Here is a 20804-nt window from a genome sequence, read left to right on the forward strand (position 1 = left end):
CATAATGAACTGCCATTCCGGCAATATCATCAGCATAAACAGGATGGCCACCAAGAATCCTTGTTTGATTCTATATGTGATTACAGTGAGAAAGGAATGTAACCTGGGCCTTCAGCCTTCAAGCGATTTCACCACTGAACTGTGCTGAATGGAAAATGCATGAAATTTATTCTAAAAATAACATGATGGGTCAAGAAAATAATGATCTTAGCCTGCGCAGCTAGGTGAATTTATGGTGATGCTGTCTTTTATATTTCATAGGATATTCACTGTGGACCCTAAAATTTCCATGGGTCTCAACACTTTATTTATCCATATTTTATTACTACTGTAAAYATAATTATCACAGCATCTTCACGCTGGAAAGTGATAGATAGATTTTGTTACCTGCTTGTCAAGATGCTCATGTTCACTGTATTCAGCCATCACAGCAACCCAGAGACTGATGACTGTGCTAGCCTATTAATATAAGTCTATTACAGTACATCGATGCTACTCCTCTCAAACAATATTAATGCAAGCCCTGCGGCAGGAGACATATTTTTAACTTGCAACAACACAATGAGGCCTATTTCATTACAATGATTAACCCGTCTATGTTTTACTCAGTTTGCCCATCCTTAGCCACAAAATCTTCTCACTTGTTATTTTCCATTGCTTTCAAAGGACAGTGTTCACCCAGGACAAGATTTCAAAATAGATGGTGATTTTTAAGTAACTGCAGTCCAAGCTGACGAAATTGAGACGATGCAATGTGCAGGTGATTTTAGGACAACCTGAGTAATTAGTTACCTTTGGAAAAATAAAAGGATCTGAAGTTGATCACTTAGAAATGGTCTTAGACTAGTCATTGAGTTTTAAAATCTTACTAGCTAGTGCTTATTTGACATCTGGTGAAGTAGAAAAAAAATCTCCAAATAGAAGATTAAAAAGCAAAATCAAAAAATACCTTGAAAATGCTTGAAGTCCCAAATGCAGGTGGAAGTGTTCTTCCTGGTCATCAAGTAGCAAAGGGTATTCTCCTATAGATATTCTTTTAGGAGGAGCTCTTCCTCCTTCTGTCTTGGGAGTTTTGACCTGGTGCGAAGATGCTCAAACCAAAATTTGCTGATCCTACTAAAGAAACCAGATTATTAACACCAGAGATACATGCAAAAGATATTTTGGAGTTAAGAAAAAGAAAGCCTGCAAATGAGACCAACTAGCAAGTGGATGAAAAATCCTAATGTTTTAATAACAACAAACCTATCTTCTACGTAGAACTAAAATTAGCATATAAGAATAGAACTTCCACAGTGACTTACTTAAATACCATATTTTTTTAAAGCCAATCCCAGAAATTGCTAAACTTTCTGACTCTGCCCAGTAGGATGCTTATGATATGCTTAATTTAAAGCACAGGAGACAAAACTTGTAACTCTCTTTGATGGAGACACTAATATTGCAGCAATTAACCATGTGTTTAATTGTTTCACTATGCGTCAATAGCCAGATAAAAATCTGCAAGGTAACTCTCATCATTTTTTTTTTTTTTTCATTTGCAACATGCTTCCCAGAAAAACTAGGTTCAGCAGTCACAACTTGAGTTATCATCATAGGTTCTCAACTAGCATAAATCACTGGAGCTTCACTGACTTTGAATGCTCAGCCCACTGAAAATACAGCCTCAGGACCTCAAACAGCGATGTTAGTCCTAACAGCTTTTGAAGGCTGAAGGCTTGGAGCTCCATCGGACAGGCTCTGCTGGATTCAGTGGTAATAGTGAAAGAGGTTACCTCTCTCAGCTGTCTGCTGTGGTCCTTCACCAGAAGCTGAAACRGAGCCATCAAAAGGCAACATGGTCCAGCCCTCATCCATACAGCTCACATTAAATTTAACTGCCTATGATCTGCAGACTATGACAGGGGATAAACTGGCACTTGCTTGCATCTGCTGCCTCTGCTAGTAGGGTGGAAGCCCCTGGCAATGTGGCAGAGGAGGCATCAAGGGTGGAAATGTCTTCTTCCACCCCCCAAAAATTGATAGCACTTCTCTGCCAGGGCCCTAATCTGCTTAGAATGGAAGTGCATATTGAAAGAAGTAACTACTACTAACTTCTTTTGGAGGTGCATTAAGAGGAAGGATTTTCTACATTTCACGAGGCAGTGAATGGGAAAGAAGTAGTGTATACACAGTATGCTGGGTAATTTTAATTCACATTGCCCCTTCTCAGTGAATAAATCTTATTAAGCCTTATCCTCTCAGAGACCATCTGGATGAAAACCATTCAGGAAACGTCACCATTGGTACAAGAACTTAAATCTCACCATAAATCTYGTTGTGTCAAAGCCAGGCATGCATGCTTTAAAGAAACTCTGCAGCTGCGACTTGCTCAGAGCTGCAGACATGTATGTGCAAATGGTGCCTCCCAAGAAACAGATTGCTACATTTCAGTAACTCTCAAAAAACAAATGAAAGCAAAATCAGGGATTTTCTCATTTTCAAATAGCTCTGACCTTTTCTTCATATAAAGGAAACAAAATACTTTAATAAAACCCACATAAAATTTACTAGCCAATTGGAGCTGTACAGTCTCAAATGATCTCCACCCTTGTCCTTATCTCTGATTACTTCTCCCTCTCTTCCAAAGTATGTGTGCTAATGGGGCAAGCTATGCTCAAAATAGGAAATCATGATTACTTTGCTCTGTAATCTGATTGCCTGTATAGTTAGACACCTGCCTTCCTGGCAGATTTCTTTATGGTAACAGGGTATGAGCAGGTTGGCCTTTTAAATGCCAGACACCGTCAAAACAGCTTTGATCTAAGCACAGCGAGAATGGCACTCTTACCCAWCAGCAGAAATCCTCTCCTCCCAACCCCAAACCTGATATAATTGTTTTTGCAGAAAAGGATTTCATATTTAATTCACCAATTTCAAAACATGGCACAACACAATACAAGACTTGTCAGTCAATCCACTCAGTAAGTAAAGAAAAAGGAGAGCTAATCCTCAAGGTTTTGACCAAAACTTTTGGATGATAAATGAAGATTTGGTGAAACAAACATGTTTTGCAAATTTGTTTCATCCCAAAGAATTCCAAGAAATGTCACGAAGGCTGTTTGCAAATATATTTCAAGTGTAAAAATAAAATCTCTTAAAAATAAGTGAATCCCAAACAAAATACTTCATTTTCATGAAAGCAAGATATTTCATTTGATCCAAACTGTTTTTCTGAATTCTGAAAATCTTCGATCACCCAGCAACTGGCACAAYAAAAGTCACTGGAATAGACTGATTATTTGAACTATCAAATTTAGAAAACCAAGATTCAATGCTGAAATATTTGAGATATATCAACATATATACACAGCTGATAAGTATATCTTTCTGCAAAGGTTTATTTTTGCAAGAAATTTCAGTTCCATGAAAGTGGTAGTCACCAATGCAAAGCATCTTAGCCGCCATCACAACAGCAAAGATGATACCAGTTTGCTAATATCAATTCTTGTTTGACCTGTTACAGAAGAAAATGATTACTTTCCCGAAGCAGTATTAAGCGCTATCCAGATCAGCAAAGAGATGGTGGTGGCTGCCTGGTGACTCCCTGTGATTGCAAAGCAATCCATTCTTTTCCCACAAGTGGAGAAATACTTGCTACTAAGAATAACCAACCTCCCATCGGAGGAGCAGAACCATTGAGGGCTTAGGAAATGGGTTTCAGCATATGGCTCTCTGAGAACTGCAAAATTAATTACTTACATTCCTTGTAAAGGAAACATTTGTCAGCTCAGCATTTAGGGCGACCAGCAGTGTTCTGTTATGCAAGGTGTGTTGTTCTTTTCAAACTCTCATCCTGCCCTAAGCCCTATCTCCTCCCACATGACTTTCTGTACCAATCTGGAAAGCCAAATTAAAGAAGGGCCCTGTTTTAGTCCTCCTGCACAGTCAATGAACGGAGACACGTGGACTAAAAAGCTCTCTTGAGGGGTTGCATCACTCCAACATCTACAAGGGTAATTGGGTAGAAGAGGTGCTCCAGTTGCCTGCCTCAAGTTAATTGGCTCAAACCCAGGAAAACTGCCTCTGCTATTCAAAACCAGTGCATACCAGCGCATGTTGTGTGTTGAAAATGACAAATACCAACAGTTTTGGTGGATGTTATAACAGTATGAAAGTCAGMGCTTTGGATCTAAACATGGGATTATATTGTTATTACACAAACCCAAGCAGTTTTGTATCTCCTTTACCTTCTTAAGCTATGCAGTGCTGCATAACTGGATAGACTGACTTTCACTGGTCATGGATGCTTCACCTGGGTCTTGACCACTACCAGAAAAAGACAGCAAATCTGCAGAGCCAGCCTGCTGCACTGATAAAGTAAATCAGCTGTTCTTATGAAAAGTAATGCATAYGGTCTTTTCTTTTCAATGCACAGAACAAGGAAAGGATGACTCAAGCTGAGTTTTGCAGGTGAAGTTCAGATGAGTTCAGATCTAYTCAAGCCCTTGCAACATGGCCATATGCTTGACTCAAGTCCAAGAACTTAATTGTCAGCTCCAAACAAAAACTCCCAATGAAGAAGCTGAGGAGGGGATTGTGAACTCTGCTTTCCAGCACGAAGGACTTCAGAGCCTCTTTTTTTTCTTTTTATTCTTTTTTTATAATCTGTCATTTGTACTTTTTCATACTAAAGGTGACAGTCTAATTCACATATGACCAACACCCATAAATCATGTTGGGGGGAGGAAATATTCATAAATCCATATCAAACAGCACCCAAATTATGACAAATGACATGGCAGTCATAAAATTGCACAAGCACAACTCACCAAGTCATTAATTTCATGGCCGTGGAAAATAAACAGACACATTTTTTTCGCAGGCCTAATAAATTTTAAAAAACTCAAAGAATGGTCCATCTGCTTCGAATAATTTTTAATTTCCTATTCTGTCTCGTTCCCATTAGCTATTCCACTGAGATATTTGCTAAATTCTTTCATTTGCCTCCTCCCATCTGTATTCAATTACTCTATTCCCAAATAGAGTTAGTTTTTCTTTCTCCTAAGCGCAGTACCAAATATCCCCACCTGTACCTTAAAGCAAATGTTATGTGTGTTTTATTATCTGTTAGACTCTATGAGTCATTCTAACTCGATTGCCTGTGCTGAAAGACTTGGAGGGCAATCTGATTTTGATGTTTTCTGGCTTTGGTGAAAAACACCTGCCTGATTCTCATAGCTAATCTATTAACTTGGTAAATGCCTCAACAGATGTTCTAGAATCAGCTAGGGATCAGGGTCTGTCCTCGTGACAGCGTCCGCTTGTAAGCTTGAAATATTTAAATGTTCAGAGATCAGAGGCCAATGATGTGTTTTGGGTACAAGCTTTCACTAAATCATATTTTTTCAGTCAATCCCTGGAGTGCAATCCACATACAATAAGTGGCTGGAGCATTCTGACTGAACGGGCCAACCATACGGGCCTCCTTGAACTTTGAAGGGACATGAATTTCAAGGCAGGATTGGCTTCTTTTATTGAAAAGTGAAACAAATTTTAGACCGTGCTGGAGTCATTCAATTTTAAGCTGCACCTATTTTTTTCAGTTCCTTTCCTTTTGTCCTAATGAAAGCCATTAAGAAAGTATAAACCTTGGCTTTGAGGTTTGCTTTTCCAAGGATAACTTAATGTCTCTGAGGAACCTGTTCTAAGCCATCATCCTCTGTTTGGGTCAACACGGCTCTGAGTGATTCACTTACTGTGCCTGATTCCCTGCTTGGTTATATTGGTTTTAAGCCAGGGTTACTCCACTGACTGTAAGCTATTCCATTTTTATAATAGGCCTCTAGGCTCCACAGACTGGCTGGGATCACCACAGCACAGCATTCCCTTGGGAAGGTTTTATTTCTCCCTGAGGAAGGGTGGGAGAGATGCATGACATCAGTGTGATCATGCCCAGGAATTCTCATTTTGCAGGTTAAGGCAGTTAGTACTACACTAAGGCAAAACAAATGAGAAAAAGACAGGCTCAGAATGAGGAAAGCTCTACAACCACTGTTGTTCCACCTGCTTTCAGAGTAGCCTTACATCAGTCAAGCAAGAACTGAGGGGTAAAAAATTATTTATCACCTTAGAGGACTTTTATGTCATCTTGAAGCTTGTRAGAGATGCTCAGGCTTGTAACAAAATACTCCAAACAGATTAATTTCAAATGGCTGTGAGTTTCACTGCAAAAACTCTCCAGGACTGTATGAAGGGCGGAATCGGTGATCAGCACATCTTTTTTGGACCTTCGTTCCCTGCTCAACTCTGGTCATTTCACCGTTTGTTTACCTCCACTTCTTCAAGTGCTAAATGGGCTTTATTAATATAAACTTACTTTAGTGTTTTGAAGCTTAATTAGTTAATGTTTTCAGAGTGTTTAGAGATCAATACTGCATTATTACTAATGTATTCAAAATCTCATCTCTGCTGCTATTTGCTCTTGGACGCTTGACAAGAATGCTTTCACTGCTCCACGTCCTACTCCTCAGAAGCAGCTCTGATGTTAGAGCTCTCGTATGAGTGATCAGCAGATGGAGTTGGATGAGTAAGAAGGGAAATGCCTSATTCATATGGCTATTGCTGTTACACATGCTGCTTTATAAAAGACAAAACAAAACATGTGAAAGGAGTGTTGATAACAAATACTTAAGCAGTTAAAGGAAGACATTGAAAGCAGAGAGAACTGCGTATGTGTTACTGAAATTATTGCTATTTTCCAAAAAGAGCAGAATAACGGAGTCTCAGAGAAAAATGGGTCACTGAAAATGGAGGCCCCATCTGAGGACCTGTGGATCTGAGGACCTTCACTGGATAGGCAAAGAAGAGAAAGAGATTTTCTATCTGTAAGCAAATGCTAAAATATTGACCAYAGCTCATCTGTTTTCCTTCTTTGGTTTCCAGACTCCATTTCTGTTGAGAATCCACTTTATGGCTTCCTTGTTTTCTGTATTCTGTACATCTTTCAATTAGTAAACACTTCAAAATGGCTATAGAATCATGGAATCGTAAAGGTTGTACGGGACCTTTAGAGATCATCTAGTCCAACCCCCCTACAGACGCTGGCTCACCTAGAGCATGTTACACAGGATTGTTCCATGCTATCTTTCAGAGCAATACAAAAAATACAGCACATTTTTCATACCAGATGCAGCTTCATTGACACAGACTGTATAGCACTTGTACAGAAATTATAATGTAAAATAAATCAAGTATAATTAAATAGGCTGTTATTATAGCTGTCCACACCAGAGGGTGCTAAGATTAAAGAGAATTGACCATAGAGTTAACATTTGGGGCACTAAGAACAGATTTATGGTAAGCAGTAGCTGGGAATTTCATGGCTAATAGAGTAATAAAGACACTGGTTGACTTCATGAATGCTGTTTCTGCTGTGTTTTTGTTTGTTTGTTTTGTTTTTCCCTGAAATTCCGGCTCTTCACAGAAAAACGAGTATAGCACCAAGAGCAGAAAAATGAGGCTTGGTTTCTTGCATCAATATCCAGAGACTGAACTTAGCACACACACTAATACAAACAAATCAGATCAAACAAATAAGCAAAGAATGTTCTCCTACACTCCATCTTCTTCTTTTTTTCCCCCCAGAAGTCTTTTAATCAGTCTCAAAATGCTTTTATCTTACACTCTTGAGTAAGAGAGGAAAATTCGGAAATACTTCTGCCAGCAAAACTCTTTTACTACAATGAAAATGAAGTATCTGACTGATAGCAGAGCTTCTATTGTGTTTCTGTGAAAACACATCTGGGCATTTAGAGCTATGTAATGACATTATTACATTAATCTTGTTACTTGAAAACAGACAAACTGCTCCAAAAATATCCTGCTACCAGAAACRTGTTTGGCTTCATCTGCTCAGAGATGACTGAACATGTCATTAAGTTCCACCTCCTAGTATCTAACTACACATTTCTAGACTATTAAGTTTGCTTATGGGGCAGRGCAAGGCAAAGACAAAAAGGAAAAGGAATAACGTGAAATACCAGCAACTCTAATATATATGCCAGAGGGCCTGGAAAGTTCACAAGTTTTGAAAGGGACTGAAAAGTCTCTGGCTAGTGATTCAAGCTGAATTCCGACCTGAAACAAGTAAAAACTTTTATCTTTTTACAAAATGTGAAGTGTATTTTGTAAGCAGTTCTCAATCTTCTCCATACAAATAAAACCCCTTTTAAATTCTCTTTTCCTTCACCCACCTCTCAGCAAGCCAGACTTCTCTTCCATTTAGCCCAGGAATAGTCTGAAGTTCTCTCAAACATGTTGGAAGCTGTCATCTTCATGATCAGCTCTCTGATCTGCGAAACCTGAAAAGAAATCAGATAAAGGTCAGAAGATGGAGAGCTCTGTAACTGCAGTCACAGAAATAGTTAGCTCATTTTCAGATGGAACTGGAGAAGTTCACCTGTGACAGCAGAGGTCTGGACAGAGGTCCATTCCAGATCCACATTCCTGTGTGAAATAACTAGATTTTTTGTTAAATTTAACAGCGAAAGCTTAAGATATAGAGGAAGGTGTCAAAGCACCTTCCCTCTAGTTGATGTGGGTCCTCCACCTCAGGACATAGCCACGTAAGTCCAGCAGTGCAGGCAAAGCTTTTGCAGCTGTCATCTATGCTGTGCTTGTTGGGAGGGTAAGAAACTTCACACTCCAGAGCTGTCACCTCTGAGACTTTTCACCAACACTAAGTTCAATGCAAAAAGTCAATCAAACAGGTGATAAAAGTAGTTAGTTTTATTTAAAAAACAACCAAAACAAAACACCTATTTTCAGGAATTAGAAATCCAGASTGGTTTTCTGTTTGTTAGCAGGGGAATTCCTGATTTACACCAGAATGAGCAGAAATTAGACACAGAGAGAGAACAGATGGTTCCAAATTATTAGGCTTGTCAGGTCTTTGGTGGTTCTGGGCTTTATCTCATTGGTAGATTTTAACACCTTTGAGTTTAATGTCCCACATTCAAGTCTTGCAACATGAGGGGAGAATGGTAATGGAGAAAAAGCCAAAAAGAAAAGCACTATAATGCTGGAGTACAGCATAAGAGTAACAAGTCCTCAAAAGAGATTTCTGTTTTGACTGGCATCATAACACAATATTCTGCCAGCAGTCAATAACATGTTCTTTTTTCCCTTCTTCATCCCTTTAAGTTGCCATTCTTCAGTGAAAGAAGTAAAAATGAGTAATAAAACTTGGTAAAAAATGAGTAATAAAACGCAATGAAATTTGTTTTGCATCTTGCTTTTTTTTTGCCCTCACTATGCAACTTCCTTACTCTTAAAATTTAGAGGAATAATTGTTTTTCTGTGCAAACAATGAAAAGCATATGCACAGGGCATTAATTCTCTAAGAAAAAAAAAAAAAAAGAGAAGAAAGACATTAAAGGAAATGCACCACATTCTTCCACCCTCTATGTTAACAAATCCAATTAAACTTTCCAAGGTAAACATATATCCCATCAATCATTCTAGGTTCTACCCACCCTATCCATATTTCAGCAGCATTTCTCTCTCACTTTTCAGGATTATGCACCATACTGCACACAGTAGGCATGTATTGTTCTTCATGCTCCTTTCTTGCACCTCTTAATCAGTCAGAACAAGACATATTCATTTCTTTCATGCGCCATATGCCACATCAAGCTAGCTGGTTAGCTGCCATAGCAGAGCTTCCCCATCCCTTCCCTTTTGTTTTTTTTTTGCTTTTCTTTTTTTTCATGGCTGACATGAAACATGGCTGTGAACATACAGAAGGAGAACTGTGAACATCCAGAAGACCACCAAGAGAAAAAAATGTGCTTGCATTTATAAAACATATATTAATCGCTAAATTCTGCTTTCTTACTGTGGTAGCCTTTAAAGCTTCTCAGTTGTAAAAAGTATGTGAAAAATGGACTTAAAACTTTAGAAAATTTCTGGTAATAGGTTAGATGCAGAAGTCCACAAGAGACCCTGTGTACTGATCCTGGGTATTCTTAAAGCTTGTCCTAGGCAATTCTCTTATTTCATCTTAAAATAAAGCCTTGGACTTTTGTTCCCAGGAAGTTTGTAGGGTCTTTCTCCTCAACAAGCAAACATGACTTGTGATAGCTTTGTCATTTTGTCCATTTTGTGCAGGACTGAAAGTGCTCTCAGGGCTGCCCTTGAGACATGGGCATACACCGTAAATCGTTTTCAAACAGGAGGTTTATTTTGGGAGCATTAGACAGACTACAGTCGTATCGTGTGCCAGTATAACAACAAGGCCATCAGTTTTCCCTTCAGATTCTCTCTTGATGTCACCAACGTACAGCTGTCTAATCTGGTGGAGGACTGTGTGACTGTTGGGCTGCCTGTACTGATATGACAGGCAGTGGCCTCAAGTGGCTCCAAAAGAATGACCAGGTTTTCACGGAGGCGGTAGCTATTCCAGTGCACCAATCTGTCCATATGGATTTAAACCTCCTCCAGTGTTCTCACGTCCCGAGCCACTCCAGTGCTGAGTGAATTCCCAGTTTGAAGGCACTCCTGCGAGTCTGTCTTCCTTCCCTATGATGTTTTTTGCTTCTCTGCGGAAATGCCTAAAGGGCTGACATTTCAGCCTACCCACCCTCACTGGACAACTGGAATGCCAGAGTGAAATGGCACCAAAGAAAAAACAAAAAAAACAAAAACAAAAAAAAAAAAAAAAACCACCACCACCAACAACAAAAAAAAACCCTCAGTGACTACTGTGGATACTAGCACTTCCAAAAATTTAAAGACGTATAGTTTAAAAATTCAGCAAAACTGAGAAACCTCATCGTACAAAGTTCCATTTTTTATATAGACCTGAAGGCTTTGAAGACCAACATTCATGGATATGCTGTCCAGAAACTCCTTCCTCACCAAACCTCTCAGTATTTTTCACTTCCTTACCTCTATGAGGAGCTTCCTTGCAAAGGGTAGAACTTCAGATTTTGAGGTGACAAAGGAAGAAAAAAGGGGGGAAAAAAAAAGGAAAACAGGCAAGCATTGATTCATTGACCAATAATCTCTCCTGGAAATATTTAGTATTTACTTTTGCTTATAACAAGATTAGCTACCACATACAAACATTGCTTTCTGTGAATAGCCTGGCTGGGAAGAGATGGAACCAAAGAGAAAGAGACTGTCTGTATGAACCACAACTCAAACTGGCCACGGGGCCAACGTTGGCTGCAGTGGGATCCATTTCCTGTATTTGTTGACTAAGGGATAGTTTCCTCATAAATCAGAACATGACTTTATGACCAAAGTTACAGCTGGGCAGCTTGCATGCCTGCTGACTTATCCCTGTTAACGTGAACCCAGCTGACTTGGGATTGCCTGGAGGCCTTCAGGGCACCAGCAGAACATCGACTGACTAGAGCACGGCCTTGTTGGAGGAAAAGGTCTGACCTGGGATAAACACATCTACAGGCTGACTCACAGCGTTATGTACAGTGTTTGAGGGCAACAAGTGCAAAATGGTGCTGAGCAACACTCAAGTATGTAGTTGGCAAGTAACTGAAACATGATTTTAGTTAGGAAATTACTGTATTTCTCTGCCATGCTTTCCGTAAAGGGTCACTTGACGCACTGTTTGGAATTTCTCTAGGAGTACCGTATCTTACATGTTGTTATTCTTAGGAACACAACAGGCAAAACTCACAGGGCCCACCACATTAAAACAACTATCACACGATTATCTGTGTATTTATCTGACAGTAGAAACCAGATGCACACACCGCACAATCCTGGCCATCATTGTAACTAGGTCACTTGTTTTCTCCTGCACTAGTGATGTCAGGGAATAAAATCATAGTTGAAGGGAGGAAAGCCCCCTCTGTTTCCCTGGAAGGGAACTGAGCACTGAAGCACTTAGTGTGGCAAGCCTGGCCTCTGAGGAACTCTCTCTTACCGTATTTGTTACRATGCCCACTCCTGGTGCCTGGAGAGACATTAGGTTTTATCCATCTTCAGAGCAGAGTGGCAAACGAAATGTTTTTTTGAGGATCTGAACCATTTATCACCCAGACCAATTTGTAGAACTTCCTTGTCCTTTCATTGCATCTTCCCCAACAGGCTCCAGAAACTACCACCCTTCCCATATCTCTATCATTCCTTTGTTCAGTCATCTTAAAACTGGTCTGCTACACTGTAAGTACCATTTTCAAGCTTTGATTGTAGCTGAAATCACTACCAGGTATGTACTTCATATGCTCCTAGGTAGAGAGAGGAAAAGGATCCTCTCAGGAGATTTACTGTGATTGTTTTGCCTGCTCCCTTCCACACTACTCACTACCCTCAACTTTCATCCTCACTCATGCAATATTTATAGCAGTCAGAATATGAGCAACACCTGCACGTCTTAGAGCTGCAGCCAGCTTCCTCTTACCACTAATGGACTTGGAATGAATGGGGCAATGTATTCCTCCCCCAATTATTTAATCAAATTGAAAGTGATTTCTGAAACAGCACCTGGACAAGCTGCAACTTGCTGAACGAACAACCACCCCCGATGAAAGAACCATTCTCTCCTTTCCTTCCGCTTTCTGCTGCTGTTGTTGCAAATTAGGTGCAGTTTGCAGGGTGTGCTTCCTGGTAAATCACGATGGCTGCTTCATAAGATTTTGTTTCTGTAAGTCACTTATCCCTGAACAGMAAATTATTCCAAATTTGCAGGTGTGAACTGAAAAGGATGGATAATGGACACCGTGCAAGTGGACAACAGATGTGGKGAACGGCCTTGAGGTGGTTCTGAAACTCAGCATTTGAGAAATGCCAATACACATTCCCTAGTGCTACAAGGGCCTCTCTTGCCATTGCTGTTTYGCTCCTCAGAAGCAGCTGGTTCATTTTCAGAAGTGAATCAAAGCAGTAAAATCTTGATCCAAAGGATCTCAGTATTAGAGAGTTTGTACACATTGTGCCTATTAGAAAAAACACACTTTTGATAAGATTTTTAGGTTGCTTAGGTCAATGTCACTAGGCTTCAGAGCCAGCTTTTTAAGGCATTCCAACACCAGGTGTTGCAGATGGATTTTCACAAAGCTGGAGCTTTTAAGGATCTAGGATTCATATGTGCAAAAGATAATAATTATAGATTTGAACCTAACTCTGTATTTTCCCTGCAGGAGTACATAAGGACAGGGAGTGGGATTGCAACAGTTCATCTGAAAGATGGCAGCCAGATGCACTCTGCATCCAACCCTTCCATTAGACAGATATTCAGATCAAACACGTAGTTTCAGAGCTGTCTTTGGCTGTTTTCTTTTCTATAGGCGAACTGATTTTTTTCAGAAAGATTTTCTGGAAAAGATTAATTTGAATCCATGTATGTTGCTACTAACAAATGAAGATGAAAGACAATTTGAGTAAAGCAGACCCCTAAATTATGGTCATATAGCCACCAGCCAAGAGTTTGAGATGCCCTGGTACCTGTCTCTAGCACAATGTTTTCTCAATTTAAYGCTTTTCTTTCCCTAATATTTCCCTCACCATCAAAATTGAATTACTTGAAAAGCCTCAGGCTGGGATTCTACATCACGAACGGTATCTGTACCCTGAACATTTACATCTAGGGACAAAAATATGYATCTTTATAGAGATAGCACATTGTTTCCAAAAATGCACGCACCATTTCCTGTGATGGAAGATGGAAAGGTCAGCCAACAGAAGCATTGACACAAACTAAGACGCAGAATAAAATACTAGACTTACCAAAAAACTTGGTACACCACTAAGACAAAGTACTGAAGTCTCTGTACAGTCGTTCAAGGTGTTTTGTCATGGAAACATTTTTATAAAAACTATTGAACAGATAGTATCAATGTTCCTTCAGGAGAAAGGCAAACAAGCCCATCTGAAGGTGGAAATTTTCTCCTATTAACTCTTCTCAAAAATGTATGTTCATGAGGACAAGACTGATGGGTACCTGAGGGCTGTATTAGAAAACCTCCTAAGGACCTCTGCAGAGCCCCCTGCAAATGACCACGGATTGCCCTTGTTGGAAGGAAGTTGAGAACCAGTAGGTCTGATGTTATCCACTCCCCCGCAGAACGTGATCTCATAGACAAGATTGGAAAACTGACAGGTTAATAACCCTAGAACCATTCATGTTTCACAACTAGTTGCTGCTTTGATGCTAACAGGAGCTGTGAACTGAATCAGCAATGGGACAGCTGAGAGCTGCCACATGGCCTCTGCAGGCACACGACCTGGGTGTGAACTGCACTCTGTGCTATAAATGGGTGCGTGGCTCCGGTAAATCCATTCCATGACTGGTTTCTCCCTTAGTTGGGGAAGGAATGTCTGTGGCTGCCCTTCCCCAGAAGCAGGAAGCAAATAAGTTCAATTGTTTGTTTGTGCAGTCTGTGTCTAGACAATCCTTAGGTCCCAGATACCATCTAGATTGATGAGCGTATGTTTCTGTCCTTAACCCTAAAGAAACTACATTCGCGCCTCTACAATTAAAAAAAGACAGACAGACAGAAAGGAGAAAAATAGATGTACATACTAATGAGACAAAATCTTGGGATCTAGCTGTATATGACTTTCGGATGACGCCACCTCCATAACCAGCTAAGTGGTAGTCACKCATTTAACACTTACACAAGGCCAGTCAAGGCCATAAACGGTTGGGCTTTATCACAGGGAAAAACAATTCAAATTTTCTGGAACTAAAACAAAGTTTCTGAAATAGTATCATATTCCCATCTCTAACAATAACCTATTTTTCTACTGGGTGAATCAGCCTTTTGGATTTGTAATTTAGGATAACCTCAGCAAGAAAAACCAAGCTGTGTGTGAAAAGGAATAAAACTTAGATCTGAAACAAAAGGTATCCTGCAACACAGAGGGACACTGAAATATGCATTGGACTCCTCTGGAGAGGAAGGGCAATCCTTTGATTAGGACAAAGGAGCAGGACTCAGAGGAGCCAGGTTCTAATTCTAGCGTTGCTACATATTTCCTTTAGGACACTGAATAAATGACCTCCTTTCTTTCTGCCTTTATTTCCCTGGTGGTGTCATGGGATGACTAGATGATTGAGACTAGACCACTTGGGAAGACATATTAAGATCCTGAAATGATAGACAACATAGGAAAAGCAAGATATTACTGCTTCAACAGTGTTAGATGAACCCAACTGCTTATGTTTCTCACACACACAAATATACATGCTGTTTCCTTTTATAAGCAAGAAATATTTTAAGCCTGATCTGTCATAGATCAACAGTGTTAATTAGACTTACCGATAGCATTGACACTTGTGTCCAAGTTGATACACTGGAGTTTGGCCTCATCGCTTCAACACAGCAAACGGGTCACAAAGTTTTCATTTTTACAGTACTCACATATATGCTTTCGAGCTACCAGTTCCATTCACACTTCATGCACTATGTAATATCAGAAAGATGACTTCATCTGCTGAATAAACAAACTACACATGAAAAAGTTTCAAATTTCAGATATATGTTATGGCTTTACATAAGACTTGGATACTAACAACGAGTCTACAATTTTCATTTTTTCATTTAAATATGAATCCTTTCACATAGTCTGGCCTGAGTTAAATCTCTCTCAGTGTAAATTTTTAGACTTACATGAAGAAATTATGGCTTTCCGTTTCAGAATCGTAGCTACATGTTTCTGTAGACAAGTGAGGGTTATGCCATCTGACCAACCACCACCACGTGCAACAACATTTTAGATAATTAAAAATGTTCAACAGTTGCCTAGCAAGGAGGTACAGGGGGAAAAGAATAGCACTGAAATTGCAGCTGAGCCCTGCAGTACCACACCACACAGTTCTGTCCCGACAGCTCTACTGGGCATATTTCTGAGTTGCTGATGAAACAATGAAATCACTATATGAGAAAATCATAATATCTCAATGAAGTACCACAGTCCAGTGGAATACTCCAAAATGCAGCATGGCAAAGACACCCACCACAGTTTCTAAGTATTTAGATCATGCATGTTAAAATATGTAAGACCCTTTAATGTCAGACTTCTTATTTTGGAATGAAAAAGCTCCTACCTGGTTACAAATTTTGTTTAAAACAAATATTGTTATTGCTTCTCTGCCAAGAACAAGCAGAACATCTCAGAGCTTTTCCCTTTGAAATTACTAACCAAATCAGTGCTGAGGTCAGGTGTAATTTGCAGTACTTGTTTGTTCTCTTAAGAGCACAAACACATCCATCCTGGGATAGAGACAGACTCAACCAGCACTTTGGCAGCGCGCTCTCCCAGAAGTCAGTCCACACATGCACAACACTGAGATCCCGGGATACGCTTATATCCTTACAGTAGATTCCAATGAAGAACCAAACCACCTCTTTGCTATCTCCCATAGGATTTCTACACAATACAGAGTAATGTAACATATGTCTACTTAAAGAGGAAAAACTAACACATCCAGAAAAACAATTTTGAGGCTACAGAAACAAAAGTACCGTGTGAGAACACCTGCCACAAGCATGACTGTCTATTGTGCAGGCACCATCACTGACATGAAGGTAGGAACAGTACCCTGCCCTATTAATGTGAAGAGAAGGAATTCAAATTGCCAGCAGCAGGAAAACAACCTCTTTCAGACATGATCCTTACAACCCAATTAACCACACTGAATTCGAACATTCCTTCTAAAACATCAAAACATATAAGTAAACATAACATAATATTAAAATGCAGTGTTAACCACATACATAAATGAAATAAATCAGGAAAGAGAAAAAGTCAAGATTTCTACAGCAATACTGACTCTTCCCTATGACATGTCCTGTATATTAAGATATGAACAAAATAACAAAATATTTTTAGTCAGAAATCACAGAATCACAGAATTTTTGCAGCAGAAGAAATCTTAACTTCATCACTCTCCAATTTAAAAAAAAACCCATCTCATTAACTTCATCACTCTCCAATTAAAAAAAGGAATTCTCATCTTTAACATTGCTTTATATTTCTGCATTCACTTCTTGGTGTTGCCAGAAGGCAGTGAAAGGGCTAGTTGCTTTGAATGTCAAGTTTCTTACATAGTCAGATATTACCTATTCATCCCAGCACGAATTATGTCACCAAGTTTGTGACCTAAACATGTGTTGTTGCTAAGCAATGCCCAGTCACAAGGTCTTCTGTAATCCATTTGGTATTTCACTAGCGATGTGCCATCGTCAGTTTGCTAATATAACAACCCTGCAACCACAGTGGGCAATAAAACTCTTATTTGCCAGCACAGATGGTGACTTCAGGTCTTCTAAATAAATTATTGGAATTATTCTCAAAAAAAAAAAAAAGAAGTTTGTACAAAAAAGAGAATTCAGCTCTTGTGTCTGCAATAGGTCTTAATACCATCTTCTCCCTGACAGAAGTCCACCTGGTATTGATGGCAGGCACATGAATGCTTTGTTATACGTGACAGTTGATCTTCCTTCTCGCAAAAAGAGGCTTGAAAAGGTGATCAGATTGCTAGGGCTGAGCAGACCAGGTGGAGAGGCTCCTTGCATATGTATAAATACAGAGATTCTGGGCTGTTTGACATACACCTCAGYCAAAGCCTGTGCTCCGATGCAGAATGGAGTGATCATCGTAGACAGAAATGGGTCAYGTCTGAGCAGCACGACGAAAAATATGAGCCACTCAAGAATACCTGGATCAGCTCTACAAGCTCACAGGTTGACAGGCTACTTGAATGAGAAAAAAAACACGCAGAAAAAGACGTGTTAAAACACCAGTCTTGATGCGTTTTTATCAAAAACGTTGATCCATTTTCCTCTTTGCTCCTCCTCCTCAAGAATGCTTGGAGCACGTACTGTCCACAGCCCCTTCCTGGAACACATAGGAAGGGTGCACGCCTGGCCGTGCCGAGCCAGACCAAAGCCTCACTGAGCTTATTATGGAGTTTTCTGACAAGAGACAACTGTGGGTGCCCAGGGAAGAGCACAAGCACAAACAAGCATGGGCACACGCACCGCACCCACAGAGATGTGTATATATATATACACACACACACACATTTTTATATATTTATATTTTTATTTACTATATATATATATCTTTATATATAAATCAAATCACGTATATTCTCTCAAACTCTAGCACACTGGATTTCAAAGGAGTTACGAAGTCAGAGTCTAGTACCCCTTTGCAGATTGTTCTTGTACAAATTTCTCTAGTGAGTGTTTAATGGCAAGCAACGATGAGGAATCCACAACATACTGCTGCAGGGAATTCAGCTATGTCCATGGGATGGGAGGAGGAAAGCAGGGCAAGCTGTTGCTCAGAACAGCATTGCACAATCATCAAAACTTATCGTGTTTCTATCACTCTCTGACTACTTACGTTTGAAAAGCTAATTCTTCAAGGGAGTTTGAATCTCTGCTCCTCATTAATACACAGTGGAAACTCTCTGCCAAATTTTCTAGCAAGAGAAAATGCCCTTCAGCAACTGGGAAGATCTGGCAGCCTTGAAGAAAAAATATGATTTAGTACTGACAAAAGGCTGCAATCAAGTATTCTTGGGGCACCTCCAAGAGGTGGTGGATGAGGAAAGGTCTGAACAGTGCAAAGGTGCATGAGGGTGAGAAAGGAGTGGTAGGGCATGAAAGTTKGTGGGGAGCAGATGTAGCATTAGCCAGAATATCACTGACGCTCATGATGCTCAGGCACCATCAGAGGACTGTGCCAAAGCAGGACAAGCTCCTCTCTCAAAGGCACGTAGCTCATCTAGTGCAAATATTAAAAATCAAGAACATAACTGTGTTGAAGCTAAGACTTTTTTCCCCCATATTAATTATCCCTAATTGTTGGTGCGATAGCCAAATTCAAATAGCAACCCTGGCTATTATGCACGCCCTACCTGTGCCCTGAGCAGTTCTCAGGAACTGAGGCTTTTATTACATGTGATTTGAAGGTGATGAAATGCCTCAGTGATGAAATGACCCATGTTGTAGGGATGTCCTCAGTATTTAAAGCATCAGCTGAAAATGCTTCTATCCTAAGGCCAGTTTCCACAAGCTGTACCTTGAATCACGTGATCTAGTCATATAAGAAGCGATCTTCCATATAGACTTCCAATGACTGCTCACATACCTGTCACCCAGTGAGATTAAGCCCCACGTAGGAACCTGAGCTAGCTGAAAGCCACTTTCTAGGACTTAGAAAGTTATCTGTGACAAACTGTCAAAGCCCATTTGACAATGGGAAGCTTTAAGAGTTCCTCTTCCTATTATTTCTGTGGGTAGAATGTCAAGTCCTGCCGCCGACCAGCAGTTTAAGTCATTACAGCTGCAGGTTATAGGATCTCTTCCTCTTTCTAACATGCAATCCAAAGAATTTGGTTTATCTGCCACAACGCATAGATAGGATCATCTGATTTCACACACTAAAACTCTTTTTTTCCTCCTAAACAACTACTGTTACAATACCTATATCAAACAGTAATGCTTGGTCTCAGAATGCACACCAACTGCATTTATTTTCATTTTTGTAAGATGTACTGTGGTAAGAGCTATGGATTTGATAAACACCTTCCAAACCTATTACTGAATTGCTCCTCTGGAACTAACATGTGAAAATCAAGCATCAGTCAGCATAAAATAAATGGGATATAGCACAGAGCAGTCTAATGGTTCTAGCACATATGGTATTGTGAGAAATGATTTTCTGTGACAGCAAAATATGAAAATGAACAGAAGACAAATGATTTCCCTGAACTGCGCTGTAAAGTTTGCCTTTCCTGTGAAGACTTATATAGAATAAACTGTCAAGATCACCTGGAATTACCTAATCTGATAGGCATTATGTGTGACAGATAAAACATCTGTTTAAAGAAAATCAAGTGTACTTATCCATGGGCTTACATACTGACCCAAACCAGATCAGATAGCGGGAGTTTCTCTAACAAATCTTGCACAGAATTCTCCAATAATTTATAGCAATCCAGAGACATGAATCTCATTCCATTTTCTGTTCTATTGACTAGCACGCCACAGTTRATTTAAATGTTCTAGCTGCATTCTATATAGAGGGAGGATCGGTGGGAAGTCTTGAAACTAAAATCATTTGGAAGACAAGTGGGTAAAACAGGAGTTATTCAGAATAAAGTCTGTCAAGAAAAAAATCCATTGCTTCTCTATCAGAAGTAAAGGTATTTTAAGTGTCATTGTCTTCAAAGACAAGCTTTTATCAATGGCATAGGAGAAAATGTGAATTTCAAGTGAGATAACATGCATCAATGAGATGCAGCTGAAACTCTTCCAACTGTCAGTAAAAAAAAACCTCAAGTCAAATTAGTTCAAACTCATGGATCTCCCTATAATGTATAGATTATGTATTGAATCTTATTTCATGCAGAAGTCTAAATAGTCCTTTCTCTTTCAGAATTTGTTGTCTGGATCACATAAAAGAGGCCATGTCAAGTTTGGCAACAGAAGAGCAGGAATTTGGAAACATGAGAATCAGAATGAGCAGACAGAGAGGTACTTGAGGAGCACATGATGGCCAGAAAGGGCTGAGGACTGAGATGGAGGATCACACTGGTGGCGAGGGTGATGTGGTAGATGACAGGAAGCTGGTGCAGTCAGGGWGATGAGGGGAAAATGACTTTACCAGAGATATTTGGAATCAACTGGAAGGGAGAAGGAAGTCAATCACAACAGTGTCTATTATGTAGTTTTGCAGGCACAAGGACATTCTGGCTGGACACAACATATGTGGTACTGAGGTTGAAACACATGCTACATAAGAGGCAACATGTGAAACCATAGTGCCMCAATAGCCAC

General features: G+C 39.8%; 1 long non-coding RNA gene across 2 annotated transcripts in view; it reads right to left on the reverse strand.

Annotated features, from left to right (window-relative positions):
* Nucleotides 1-686: 686 nt before the first annotated feature.
* The window catches only part of LOC112951915, a 31352-nt gene continuing 11234 nt past the window's right edge, over nt 687-20804 (reverse strand). Inside the window, exons 3-5 of one of the 2 annotated variants that reach the window (XR_003250294.1) lie at nt 8235-8342; nt 950-1113; nt 687-792 (exon numbers count right to left, since the gene is read on the reverse strand). This is a non-coding gene — a long non-coding RNA (uncharacterized LOC112951915). Of the gene's footprint in view, nt 793-949; nt 1117-8234; nt 8343-20804 lie in introns of both variants that reach the window. The other variant, XR_003250295.1, reaches the window with a different exon arrangement.

The sequence above is a fragment of the Nothoprocta perdicaria genome, unplaced genomic scaffold, assembly GCF_003342845.1.
Source record: "Nothoprocta perdicaria isolate Ctin4 unplaced genomic scaffold, notPer1 scaffold_105, whole genome shotgun sequence".
NCBI lineage: Eukaryota > Metazoa > Chordata > Aves > Tinamiformes > Tinamidae > Nothoprocta > Nothoprocta perdicaria.